This window comes from Podarcis filfolensis (genome assembly GCF_964270895.1).
Source record: "Podarcis filfolensis genome assembly, chromosome: 3".
Taxonomy (NCBI): domain Eukaryota; kingdom Metazoa; phylum Chordata; class Lepidosauria; order Squamata; family Lacertidae; genus Podarcis; species Podarcis filfolensis.
Genome location: NC_139606.1, coordinates 59,036,462 through 59,050,374, shown reverse-complemented (window position 1 = coordinate 59,050,374; position 13,913 = coordinate 59,036,462). Strand labels below are relative to the sequence as shown.

At 45.5% G+C, this 13,913-nt stretch overlaps 1 protein-coding gene across 2 annotated transcripts in view; it reads right to left on the bottom strand.

Annotated features, from left to right (window-relative positions):
* The window catches only part of TMEM200A (transmembrane protein 200A), a 41,701-nt gene extending 28,057 nt beyond the window's left edge, over window positions 1-13,644 (bottom strand). The window contains exon 1 of one of the 2 annotated variants that reach the window (XM_083607794.1): window positions 12,614-13,644. The gene's annotated coding sequence lies outside the window, so the exon portion shown is untranslated. The remainder of the gene's footprint in view (window positions 1-12,613) is intronic. The other variant, XM_083607795.1, reaches the window with a different exon arrangement.
* Between the last annotated feature and the right edge of the window lie 269 nt (window positions 13,645-13,913).

Genomic DNA, 13,913 nt, shown 5'->3' with positions numbered 1-13,913 from the left:
TGGTTCTAGTGACAGTGGCCTGCAAGGCCTTGCAGTGGTGGCAGGAAGTGACAGCAGTGGCGGCAACTGTGAGACTTCATGGTGGCAATGGGGCTCGAGCCCCACATTGGGCAAAAGTGTCCTGCATTGTTAGGAGTTGGACTAGATGACTCTTGTGATCCCTTCCAACTCTACAAACATATGATTCTATGATATGACAGGCACACACCATATACATTGTCTTAGTATTGGAGAATAAGTAGTACAGTTCAGAAAAAGTTGAGTCAAATCCTATACACTGCTACTTGGAATTAATCGCACTGAACAAAGTTGCTTAGTTGGAATATGCAAAATTAGTCTGCAATAAATAAATATATCTATAGAATAAATATTAGTACAGGATTATTCAACAAAGACAACAGTTTATCTTGACACATGCAGAATATTTATTGGTTGGGAAACTGGAATGCTTCACTGGGAAATACACAATGTTATTTAAAACAGCTTCATCAGCACTGACACTCATTTTTAGAGCTCTGATTAAAATTTAATTAAATACCCACTTTGGTGATCTGATCAGTTAGTGGCTTCTTCTGTAAGAATTACTCACTGTTATTTCCCCCTGGTGTTTGTTTGAAAAGCATCCTATACAAGTTAATGGTTTTGAAGCACACTGTCAATATAATGTGAAAGGGGGTAATCAACTTTGCAGAAAATTTATATATATATATATATATATATATATATATATATATATATGTATATACAATCTGCACAATAATCTGAGAGAAGAAAGGAAAGCTGCATTCATTGTGCAAGTAGAATAGACAAGCACCAATTCTGCAGCTACGGAAGAGGGGGAAACAACTGAACCCGATGCCATGTAAAGCACATGATCTACCCACTCTGCATTTCACCACAAACAAAATATTGCAATGCATTGTTATGGGATCGTGGGGAGGGGGCTGGTAATAGAAGGAACTGCTTAACTGATCAAACCAGTTTCTTTGTCAAGTTGCCGGCCATTTAAGTACTCTCATCAGCATTTTAAGGAGACGTGGGTGGCACTGTGGGTTAAACCACAGAGCCTAGGACTTGCCGATCAGAAGGTTGGTGGTTCGAATCCCCGCAACGGGGTGAGCTCCCGTTGCTCTGTCCCAGCTCCTGCCAACCTAGCAGTTTGAAAGCACATCAAAGTGCAAGTAGATAAATAGGTACCGCTCCGGCAGGAAGGTAAACGGCGTTTCCGTGCGCTGCTCTGGTTCGCCAGAAGCGGCTTAGTCATGCTGGCCACATGACCCGGAAGTTGTACGCCGGCTCCCTCAGCCAATAAAGCGAGATGAGCGCCGCAACCCCAGAGTCGGTCACGACTGGACCTAATGGTCAGGGGTCCATTTACCCTTTACCTTTATATTGCCATAAGGACAACTAAGTGTTGGTTTTCTACAGGAGGAGGAGGAGGAATGGGCCTCTTCCCACCTCAGCTGCCTGGGTGACAGGAGATCTAGGGCATGGGTAGGCAAACTAAGGCCCTTTTAAATCTGGCACGTGGACAGTCCAGGAATCAGCATGAGTATAATGTGTCCTTTTATTTAAAATGCATCTCATCTCTGGGTTATTTGTGGGGCATAGGAATTCGTTACTCCCTCCCCCCCAAAAAATAGTCCAGCCCCTCACAAGGTTTGAGGGAAAGTGGACCAGCCTCCTGCTGAAAAAGTTTGCTGACCCCTGATCTAGGGGCTAGTCTGGGGGTGAGTTTTTTGTCTGGGCAGAAGGCTGAAGACAGAGGTTTGTCTTGTTCTGTGCTGGATCCAAAGCTATGGATCCTGGAAACCTATGGAGGAAGCAAGGTGTGTTGGGAGTGTTAATGCTGTGAGCCCTTGCACCCAATGCTCAGGTTGTTTATATGTGTGAATAAAAACATATATCCTAAAGACATGACAGTCTCCAGTGAACTTCTTTCCAAGAAAACTGAACCCTGGGTAAGCATTGGAATCCCTGGAGTCTCTTGCCACTTCAAGACTGGTGTGCATGCAATAATATAATAAATGCAGCTTGCCTAAAACAATACCGTTATTGTCTGGAGAAGTTCCTGGGGTTACACATTCAGTGGGGTTTGAATAATCTGCAAAAGAGAACTCTGTGATAGCAAATGTTCAAATGTAAATTATTTTATGGACTACTATACACCAAGCTAACCATTACTCCTCACCTGACACCAAAAGAAAGTTACTGGTGCACAACTTCCTTTCTGACTCTTGACACTGCCTGCTGGGAACTGGAGTCCAACAACATCTGAAGGGCTATAGGTTTCGCATCCCTGCTTTAAGCCCAGAATGAATCTTAAGAGTACCCCTTGGGATTTTAAGCCCCACATTGGGCTTAAAAGATTGGTCTTAAGATTTATTTAAATTCAGAATACATCAACACTGTAATATGCTCTCTCTCTATAGCCCATTAGAGACAACAACATGCACCAATTAGCTGAATAGCACAAACTGTCCGGAGAAAGAATGTAACAGTCTTGATGTTGTCTCATAAACAACAACTTGTTCTGAGCCTCCATGTCATATGTTATGATAAGTCTGATGGATCAAAACAACAGTAACATCATCTGATTTCCTATTGATATGGAATTAAGGTCAGAGCAACTTGTGCTTGAAATGATATCAATAAAAGTTTGCACCACACAATAATTCCAAGTTATGACCTAATAGGTAAGGGTGGCTTTCCAGACTAAAATGCAAAGTCAGCCATTTCAATAATAATTAATAGTACTAAGGTAAAGGTAAAGGTACAGTTAGGTCCAGTCGTGACCGACTCTGGGGTTGCAGTGCTCATCTCGCTTTATGGGCCGAGGGAGCCGGCATTTGTTTGCAGACAGCTTCCGGGTCATGTGGCCAGCATGACTAAGCCACTTCTGGTGAACCAGAGCAGCGCACGGAAACGCCATTTACCTTCCCACCGGAGCGGTTCCTATTTATCTACTTGCACTTTGACGTGCTTTCAAACTGCTAGGTTGGCAGGAGCAGGGACCGAGCAACGGGAGCTCACTCCGTTGCGGGGATTCGAACCGCGGACCTTCTGATCAGCAAGTCCTAGGCTCTGTGGTTTAACCCACAGCGCCACCCGCGTCCCAATAGTACTAATCAAGGCCAATATAATGGAACATCATTTAGGAAAGTATATGAAGAATACTCACACAGAGTTTTTGCTTGACAGTGCTACAGATTAGACTATTATCTCAGGTCTGTACATCTTGTGTTCTACCAAACTCAGCAGGAGCGGCGGCAGGTTCACCCACGATATACTGCTAGGTGAAGGTGCCATCATGCTCTGGCGCTCAAACCAGTCCTGGGCAATGTATCTATACATCACCCCAGGCCTAGTCAGGGAGTTAAGCGTATATCCCCAGTACTAAATTGCTCTTAGGCAATAGCACCACCACCAATGTTGATATTGTTGAGGAGTCTGAACTGTCTGGGCTTTCTAGCTTGTTAGATTCTATGTCCTATTTGATGTACACAACAACACCCTTAGAATGCCCTTCCCTGTCCTCTCCAAAGAGTTTGTGTTCAGAAATAACTATGACCCACTGGTTCTCTCCATCATGTTTCAGGGGTGCCTATTGCATCTGTGCTCTCCTTTAAAACTCAAAATACATAATAAAGCAAAAGCAAAATAAATGATTTACTCCTGCACTTGCATTGCCTAGTTCAACACATTCTCATCCCTTAGGGTTGATTCACCCTAAACCCAATGTTCTTCATCTTCTGTTGGCTATCCCCCAGTGCTCAGTTAAAAAGCTGTTCTGCTACCTTGTTCATTTTAAGAGCAAAAAGTCTGGTTCTATTACGGTTCAAGTGGAGCCTGTCTCTTTTGTACAGGTCTAGCTTGTCACAAAAGGTGCCTAACAAATCCAAATCCTGGCACCACCTTCTCATCCATGCATTGAAACTCTTCAGACCTACCTGCAAAGCTAACTCTGGTGGTCGAATGGGTAGCATTTCAGAGAAAGCTACCACAAAGCTCCTGGCTTTCAATCTCCTGCCTAGAAACCTAAATTTGCTTCTAGGTCACACAATCACATTTGCCCACATCATTGCTGCCAATACATCATGACCACTGACTTCTCCTCAGCATTATCTGTCACATGATAACAGGTAATATCTACAAACTTCATACCATGCAAACAAATCACTGAATACTGCACACCTACTACAAATGCAGATGTATTTTTCCCTAATGATAAATGATCGCTATTAGGACCTCTGTCCCCTAGAAGAGAATCTTTGGCACAAGAGGGTATCTGTTTATCCTCTGAGGGATGGGTCCCTTCTAAAATGTAATTTCTCTCTTCCTTAGAGTGGTGACATCCTCTCCCAGGACTCATTCTCTGTGACAGCAGAAGCACCCTGATGTTTGTTGCCTCTAACATGTTCCTGGAGGTGTCACCCACCCACCCACCTCTCTGACCACCAACTTGTCCAGGTTGGATACCTTGGTTGGAACAAACTTGCTTCCTGAGGTTCAGGAATTAATTGTGCCAAGCACACACCCAAGACTTCTGTTCTGCAGGCAGATAGCCATATATGTGATATACTCAAAAATACACTGGATACCCCCACAACCATGCTGACTTTCTACTTATATACCTGTTGTTTGTTTGTTTGTTTGTTTGTTATTGATAATTTTTCACTTGGGAGCTTGGGATTTGTTGTCAGAAAGGGACAGGGAGAGTAGTGAACTCACACACTGCAGGGATTCTGAGGTGAGATACCCAGGGCACCATATTACCAAAGTCCACCCCTGGTGATACATTGCTGCAGACAGCATTTGAATTTATGCCACTAACACCACTCTTAAATGCACAGTACTGCTGCTGCTGCTGCTGCTGTTAAACCTCCTAATAGTGTGATCCCTGAGATCTGTGAAGATCCAGTCAAGTAGATCAAGCCAAAAATGTGCCACACTGAGGACGCACCTCTAATAAACTGAACTGATGATCTCTGGACTGGATTGTTGGATATATACTCCAAGGCATGCAACTGGCAGGAGTTTACAGTGATACCTCGGGTTAAGAACTTAATTCATTCTGGAGGTCCATTCTTAACCTGAAACTGTTCTTAACCTAAGGTACCACTTTAGGTAGTGGGGCCTCCCGCTGCCCCATGCCGCCACCACACAATTTCTGTTCTCACCCTGAAGCAAAGTTCTTAACCCGAGGTACTACTTCTGGGTTAGCGGAGTCTGTAACCTGAAGCGATGAACCAGACAGAGGCATAGGAAGGGGGGTGCGGTGAGTGCAGACCGCCCCGGGTGTCATGACTGAGGGGGGTGACAAAATGGCAGGTGATTGGATGGTATACCTCATGCCCGGCAGCGGCAGCTCTTCTGACCTGGCGGCAGACAGCAGCCCTCCTCAGCAGTGGCAAGGCGCACCTGGCCGCAGCAGCTCTGTTGCCTGGTCATGTCTGACCCAGTTGCAGAGAGCAGGAGGAGAGTGAGCAGCAGCTTCCCTGCTCCTTTCCTACCCTGAAATGTGGCGCACGGGAGGGCACCCTCCATGCCCCACCCCCCTCGAGAGAGCGCCCACCCTGGGCAGCGTGGGCATATGCTCCGCCACTGGAACCAGAGCTCATTTTCTTAAAGTAAGATCTTTGACCAATACTAGTTTATTTTTGGACAGGATGAACTAGTTCTTTTTTAACTGATCTTTCCAAGTACTGCAGTGTAGGTCTGGAACTTGTGACCCATAAAGTCAAGCACATCCCACTAACCATGTATTGTGGTGTGCCACATGCTTGACATACACCCATGTTCAAATTAGGGAAGGAGGGATGGAAGGAATCTGCTTTGAACCGAGGAGGAGGCAGTTAAAGCACTGTACCTCAAAACCGTGAGTGTAACTGGAAAACTAAACCAATTGATTGAGGAGCTCATGTCAGCTTGATGCCCTGCCATCAAGATAGCAACAGGACCAAGAAAGTGGTAGCAATGGAAACCCCCATAGCTAAAGCAAGGTGCCCTCAGACCACATCCTGGGATTGACAGATACATATATTAGTTGTTGTTTTTACTTCCGATAGAAATTGAATAAACAGTATAGGGGCAGAGAGTGTTAATACAAGGACCAGCATGGTAGGTATTGAGGATAGCTTGACTGAGAGCTGGGAGATCCCATTTTAAATCTCCACCAACAAAATATAACTGATTTAGAGAGTACTGGATGAGTCATCTGGTTCCCAAAGCCTTTGTACGATCATGAGTCTCACTGAAATCTTGAACGGTTCTTATAGTGAAGCCCTGAAGAAGATCAGTGTGTAGGATTTTGGAGATGTTAGGGAAAAAGAAAAAAGGATACTATGTTATAAGGTTTTGTTTCACTTGTGCATGAGTGGCTGAGATTGCTTTTCAGTTGCTCATCATGTGGCCAAGGAACATTCTGGCTATACCATTTGCTCTGGGGCCTGAAATATTTACTTCTTTGAAGAAATCCGTAAGTGTGTTTTCCTTGCAGGATCCCTGGCTGCAGAAAACCAACAAACTCCATTCCCCAGTTTGTTACTCATCAAAATGTATAAAGTTCTGTGCGCTTCCTACATTTCTTTCCAATCAGATCAAACACAAGAAAAGTTAAACCGCCCCCTAAAGAGTGACATTCATTGCATTCACATAGTTGCCAATAATTGCTGCTTTTATAAAGTGAAGTGCTGAGTGAGTGAGAAAGGGAAATCCTTCTTTAGCTTAGCTCACCATAAGCATGGCTGCAACATAAAATGACTGCACGCCAGTAAATGAGGAAAATAACGAATATTTGCTTTACCCCACTTGGAAGATCCTGCACAAAGAAATCATCTGATCTTTGGCAAATCAGTATATACACAGGACAGCCCTTGTAGAGACAGCCACAACAGGAAGCAATTTAAATTACATAAAGCATGCTGATGTGGACACACGAATGGGTATAATTGGTTTGAATCAGGCTGGAAGTGGATGCTGTGTGGCAGCTACATTCAGAGATGACCCAATACATTTTGCTGTCTGAGCCAAAGGACAAAATTCACCCTTTCCATGTACAGAGATCAACCAGACTGACTGTTGATTCTTACTTCAATGCATTGCAGGAGGTTGGACTAGACGGCCCTTCGGGTCCCTTCCAACGTTACAATTCTATGATTCTATTATTCTATGTACAGGTAACAGGACAGCATCATCTACGACACCTGAAAGCAGCAGGCTATCTTAGGAAGTGTAGATATGCAACTCTGCTTTCCACCTGCTCATTGCTGCTCTGCACTCACCTGCCATTTAAGGTGCCCACTCACTCTGCCTATAGGGCTGGGCCTGGCAACATCAAATGTGCCACCCTTAATCCCTATTCAAATTATTCGTATTGACTTGCTCCTAGACTTCTTGTCCTATCATATAAATGCTTAGGATTGGAGTTAATGCCACAAAGCACATATTTTTGAATAGCCATCCAACCAACCTGATATCCTCAAGGACATAAATTAAGAGTAGAATTGCTACCTTTTCTGCTTAAACTGCTTTGTACTTTTAGCAGCCATTTGACAAGCAGAAATGAAGCAGACTTAGCTTTTCATTTTCGCAGGTCAACAAGCTGACAAAGACACAGAAGCACAGCCAGTAAAAAAGTTGGTTAGTACAGATTATGCTAACAACGAAGGGGTTTCGTGCCAGTATGAATGTGTTAGGAAAGGGCTGCTGCTTGTGATGGGGTCCAGTGACACATACGTTTGGCATTGGTAACAGTGAGAAATTAATCCCATGCCACTGTACAAAGGGTTTCATCTCACATTCAACCCTGCTGTCATCAGCCAAGACAGTGGCTTTAAATTGAATATATTCAAGTACAACTTTTTTACACTGAGATTCTTCACCAAGCATCAAGGGTCAGCAGTCCTCTCTATAAACTCATCAATTTATGCCAGATTTAATTTATCTATGGGGTGGTTGCTATTTTTCTACACATATCATTTTTAATTAGAGTAATTTCTTTAAAGATGCCACAAACTTTAATTGGGAAGGTTCTGGACCATATTGAAAAATTATCACACTTCATATCATGTAATGCTATCTTTGCTAAATTAATTCTGTTATAAAACCGAGCATAATTAAAGGGCGCTATTAATGTTTCACCTGCCCTATTCCTTTGCATACATCTAATGTATGTTTCAAGTTCATGCACACTGTGAGGGGTTGTTAATGACTATTCCACAACTGATGGCATCAGCAGCAGCAGCAGCATCATCTGAATATGATTTTCTCTCTTGCATTAAGGACGAAGGACATCCAAAGACACATTGTCACCAAAGACACATTATAAACCATAATGTTGTGCCAATGCTACAAACCATGACAATGGTGCCAACATTAGAGGAATGCCCACTTAATATTAGTTCTATAAACTTAGTCAAAACATCTTTCTTTATCTGAGTGCTAAATTCCCCCCTCCTTTAAAGGATCATGATGGGAGATGCAGTCCAACACCTGGAGGCCAGTTTGTTCCAACTGGCCTCAACAAAGGATGTCCTGATCAGTTCCCTGATTTTTTTCCACCCAAATAGGGTGCCATTCACTAAGTCACATAGTCAGCATTCACATGACAGTTTATTTCAGTTTCCCCAACATTTTCCTAACAATTTCTGCATTATATAAAGGCCACTTCCACAAATTTAGTGATATACAGCACAAGTTTAGTGCTCATTTCTGTGTTATTTGCAGGTGGTTTTTTTTCTAGAAGCAAGTAACATGGAAATAGCCTGCGCTATAATCTGCTATATTTGTGGAAGTGGCTTTTATGTCATGTGAAGGCTCAGATACAATGCAGAAATCAACAGTTAGGGAAATGTCAGAAAAACAGAATAAAGGGCCATGTGAATGCAGTCATAATCAGTGCTGTAAGAAGGTTGCTACCTGAATGCAGCCAGACTTTTCAGGTTATCACAACAAAGGTTCCTGCACTAGGCTTGTGTATGTCTGTGCTAAGAATATTCGGTAAGAAAGTAGAATGAGGCGCCATGGCCAAATTAGGCATATTTTTCAGCCACTAGGAAAAACCAGCCAGGATATAGTACTGCTTCCCACACTGTCATCACGAGGAGCATAGCTAGCTGGTTGAATGTATGTACTGCAAGGAGAAGTTTTCCATGTTCAGTTCCCAGCAACTGCAGGTGGAACTACAAAAGACTTGTGTCTGAAATCCTAGACCTCCTGTCAGTCAGTGCAGGCAATACTAAACTAGATTAATCAGTGGTATGATTCAGTATAAGGAATCTTCCTTCCTATGCTTTCCTGACATGGAATTCAATCTCCATCCTGCAAAAAAAAGGGGGGTATTCATAATGGCACACTTTCCCCCCATTAATGCACACTGAGACACTATTCACACAATACAGGGTGCAAGGTTTTCCAGATACATCTGAAAACGTTTGTGAACCCTTCTATGTCCTTGATGAAGGCTTTCTTTCAGATGTCTCTTCTCCATTAGTAGCGATGAGGAGAGCTTGGATAAGAAAGAGAAAGAGACAAGAGGCAAAGGTAAAGTGCATTTAAGCAGCAGTGTGTGAGGAAATGTGCAAGTATTGAGGAGGAAGGTGTCAGTGTGTACATCAGGGATGGGGAAACTGTGGCCCTTCCCACCATCCCTGACCATTAGCTGGGCTGATAGGATCTGGAGTCCAACAGCATCTGAAGAGTCACAGACTTCCCATCCCTGGTGTATATGAAAGAGAAAAGTCTCACAGAAAAACTGCTGGTATGAAAAGCTTTATTTGTGTGAAACATTATGCATATTCATGTTCCCTCAAGACCTGAAGCTGCAGGCTCATTTCAGGGCCACTCAATAAGTCCAAGATCTGCATACGGGGACAGGCAGTCTTAATTTGACCCAAACTTTCCACATGTGAAGGAAGGAGTGGCCACATTTGCATGTCACCATATGCCAGGGTTGCTGGCTTGCCATGGTCTGTTGTGAATGAGCAGCATACTGATGCAGACTACCTGATGGCCCCTACTCCACTTCTTTCCTGGCACAAGTGGGAAGAAACAAACCAAGCAACGGTAATTAAGTGTCTTGGTTTGCTGCTCCCTAACAACCCACTGTTTGTAAGCCAACTACAAACCATGTTTTAAGGCTGGCTAGTGATCCTGGCATGTTAGGGGGAAACAAACTAGGAACCAGGGTTTGGATGTCAAGTTTAGTTTGTTTCTCTCACTGATGCCAGGGAGAGGCGGAAGCGATTGGGCAGTGTGCACCATCAGGCTGCACATACCCAATAAAACACGGGTCAGCAAACTAAGGTCCGGGGGCCAAATCTGCCCCAATTGCCTTCCAGATCCGGCCCGCGGATGGTCCGGGAATCGCCATGTGGATTGGCGTGAGGATTCTGATTGTTTGGGCTGCGCCGTTTTCCCCACACACACCACTGCAGCACCTCCTCGCTCTCTCCTCCTGGCTTCACCCTGCCCTGCCTAGAGGACAAAGGGGGCTGGGCTTTGTTGAGCCACAGTTGGCTGGGCGCCATTTTAAGCAGCCCCTCTCTGGAGCCAGCGCTTTCGCACCGCTCATCGTCCTTCCGCCGCTGTCGCCGTCAGCCCCTGTCACTCGCAAGGCACAGGTAAGCAGCCACCGGGGCTCATCCGGTGCTGTGGAGAAGGGAGGGGAGTGTCGGTGGAAGGGATTTCCCCCCAAAAAATATAGTCCGCCCCCCCAAGGTCTGAGGGACAGTGGACCGGCCCCCTGCAGAAAAAGTTTGCTGACCCCTGCAATAAACCATGATAAGCCAGCACCTCTATTGTGAAGGGTGAACATGGACTGTGACTTCAGGTCGGTTTTGTTTTTTCGCTCTTCTTGCGGTGCACTTCCATCTGAATCACACTGATGTCAATGAAAGAGCAACAAGTAAAATATGTTCCTATGCCAACACAATACAAATTACATATGATTTCTTCTCCAAATTGCTATATATCTGCACTTGAGCTTTTCTCTGCATGAACACTGCTTTCTGCTCAGGACAAAAGACTAATTGTTATCCATGCACTAAATTACTGAAATTGCCTCTTAATTATACTCTAACAAGTATTTTGCTAGAAAAGAAATGTTACTGGCAACATGATGTAGACACTAAAGTGTTCCCGTTTAGAAACAAGATGAAGCACTATTGCCAAATCATTCAACTATTCATACTTCAATCTACTAAGAATATAGCTTCTTCTTGGTAGACCCTTTTCAAAAACTCAAAAGGGAGAAATGTTTCTCTCATGTGGTCCATTATATGCAAATAGAAATTCGGTGTGTGCTTTACTTGTATGATATCAGACAACACCAAGTTACAGAACCAAGTCCCAAAATATGGAATTTCTTTTGAGATGTAGTTTTACTGAGCAGGATAATTCCATATCTAAATACCTGGTTGCAATCCTGAACACAATCTGCAGCCAATTAACTGTGACGTCAGTGAGCTTTAAACAGACACACTGTGTGCAAGATTGCAACTTGTATGATAAAACCACACTTATTGAATGCTATATTTGGTAGTGGGAGTCAAAAGGAAAGCTGATACTACAGAAAAAGGTCCATTGAAGAATATGTACCAAATGCACAACCCTCTCATGCACAACTTCTGAGAACTTCAATTTAGCCAGAATTTGTTGTCTGAGCTTTCATTTTCTGTTTTACTTGGAATCCCACTTTTCAAGTGTAGTTTATCTATAGCAGTTTAAATGGACACAAACTAACAGTTCTTCCATTCCTGAAAATTTTAAACTAGGAAAATCTCTACACTTTTTATGTACTACCATAAAGGAGCAGATGGCCTGAATTCTATGTAATGTGACCAAGACCTTGTTAATTTTAAACATGGGCTATTTAAATTCTTCATTAACAGGTCATCTGAGCATGACATGCTTCTTACAACCATCTGTCTGGTCAATTAACAATCCAGACTGAAACCCTAACCTGATTTAAGGGAAGAACGGCATGTGTTTCTTCTCATTTCTGTCATGGGAAAAGTACACTCCCCTTGATAGTTTCCATCTGTCCCTCTCATCCCTGTAAATATTCGGCAAAGCAAGTGTGATTGTGTGTTGTGTGTGTAAACCAGCACAAAAATTTAAATAGAAAATGCCAAGTTCCTTTAAAAATAGACAAGAAACTACCCTTGGAGGAATGCCAGCGTTTTCCCCGTCCATTTCTTGCGCCTTGAAGCTGGTAAGGAATTGTTGCTTAAGAATTTCAGAGCCAAACAAAAGAGGGTGTAGCAGCTGCACAGAGCAGCGGGGAGACTCTTCACGTGCCGTGGCCCTTTTTGGGCAAGGGTGCCCCATTTTAGGGAACGCTGCCTACCCCATTTTATCACTCTGCCCCCCATCCAATTGAAATCTATTGCAACAGACCCCCCCAGCTCCGACAAGTGCATGTTAAAATATACATATGGGAGGCGGGCGAGGAACAACGCGAAGAACAAAGAGTTGCTCCTTCCGTCAACTGGGAATCCTAAGGATCGCTGCGAATCCCGTTCGCCCTCCTACGAAGACGGTCGGGCATCTCCTTTAAGGAAAGAAAGACGCCGAAAGGGTTTCAGGTCCCTCCCCCTCCGCCGCGAATTACCTGCAGCAAGTGCGCGGGGTCTCCGGGGGTCCGGCGGCTGCCGTGCTCTTCCCGGCGGGCTCCTCCGCCTCTCGGGTGCCTTCACACCAGCGGAGGCTCCGCGCCAGCCAGACCGCGAGCGCGTCTCTCCATGCTCCCCGTGCGCCGCCGCCGCTGCCTCCTCCTCACAGGGGCTCAGGCAGACAAAGCCATGAAGGGGGCGCGGGAGTGGGAGGCGGGGGCAGAAGGGGCCGGGGAGGGGGTGGGCTGCAGCGGAGGGAGGGCATTTATTTCGGGCTCCAGCCAAAGTCCCGCCGTGGCACGCGGATTCGCGCTAGCCGTTCCCTCTCACCTGCACCGCCAGCCAGATGTTGCAGCCCCCCGGCTCATCGGTGGGAAAAGCAGAGGTGCCCTTGGTGGGCGTTTCTCTTCTGGGGGGGCGGGGACAGAGGGCCCCTCCTCGGCGGCGGCCAATGGGAGGCGTGTCTCTCTCTCTCTCTCTGAGGGAAGAGAGGAGGAGACAGGCAAGCTCGAAAAGTTTTCAGCTCTCCGTTGATTCAAGAGGTCGCGTGACCTAGTTCCCTCTTCACACACACCCCTCCTCCCTAGATATGAACTCTCCCGAGCCGGAGTCGTAAGGCGAGTCGCCGAGGGCACAAACCATCGGCGCCTTGCTTCCTGGGGTGAAGCTGAAGAAAGCGTGAAACGTCTCCCGCTGCGCCTTTCAATTCCACCCGTTCCCGCGCTTGGGGCTGAAAAGAGAAGAGCGCCCACTCCAACCAGCCTCTATATTTGGGGCATATAAATAGGTTCTTCTTCTTCTCCTCCTCCTCCTCCTTCTTCTTCTTCTCTCTCTCTCTCTCTCTCTCTCACACACACACAGAGGGGTGCTAATTATTTCTTAAATTTATATCTCGCTCTTTGTCCCAAATGAGCCCAGGCAGCCGCGCGGTGGGGCGCTGCCAATATCCACGCGCGTCTTCCCCACTAGCAGCGACGCGCAAAGAAAGCTCAGCGGGGAGTTTTGGAAGGAAGAACCTCTTCCTGCGAATTAATCCGGGGCAGCTGCTGGCTCTGCGATCCATCGCTGCGGCCCTTCAGCTGTTGCTGGAACTCCAACTTCCATCATCCCGTGCTGGCTGCGGTTGATGGGAGGTGGAGTCCCAGCAACACCCGCAGGGAGGCGCAGACTTCTCACCCGCCCGCTCCGAAGCGTGCCTGGAAGGGCGGAGTGGTGGGAAGACCCGCTTTGATGCCGCGCTAATTTGCGTGGCGATGGTGAGAGCCGCGGGGCGAGAGATAGTAAACGAACGCCAGTAGG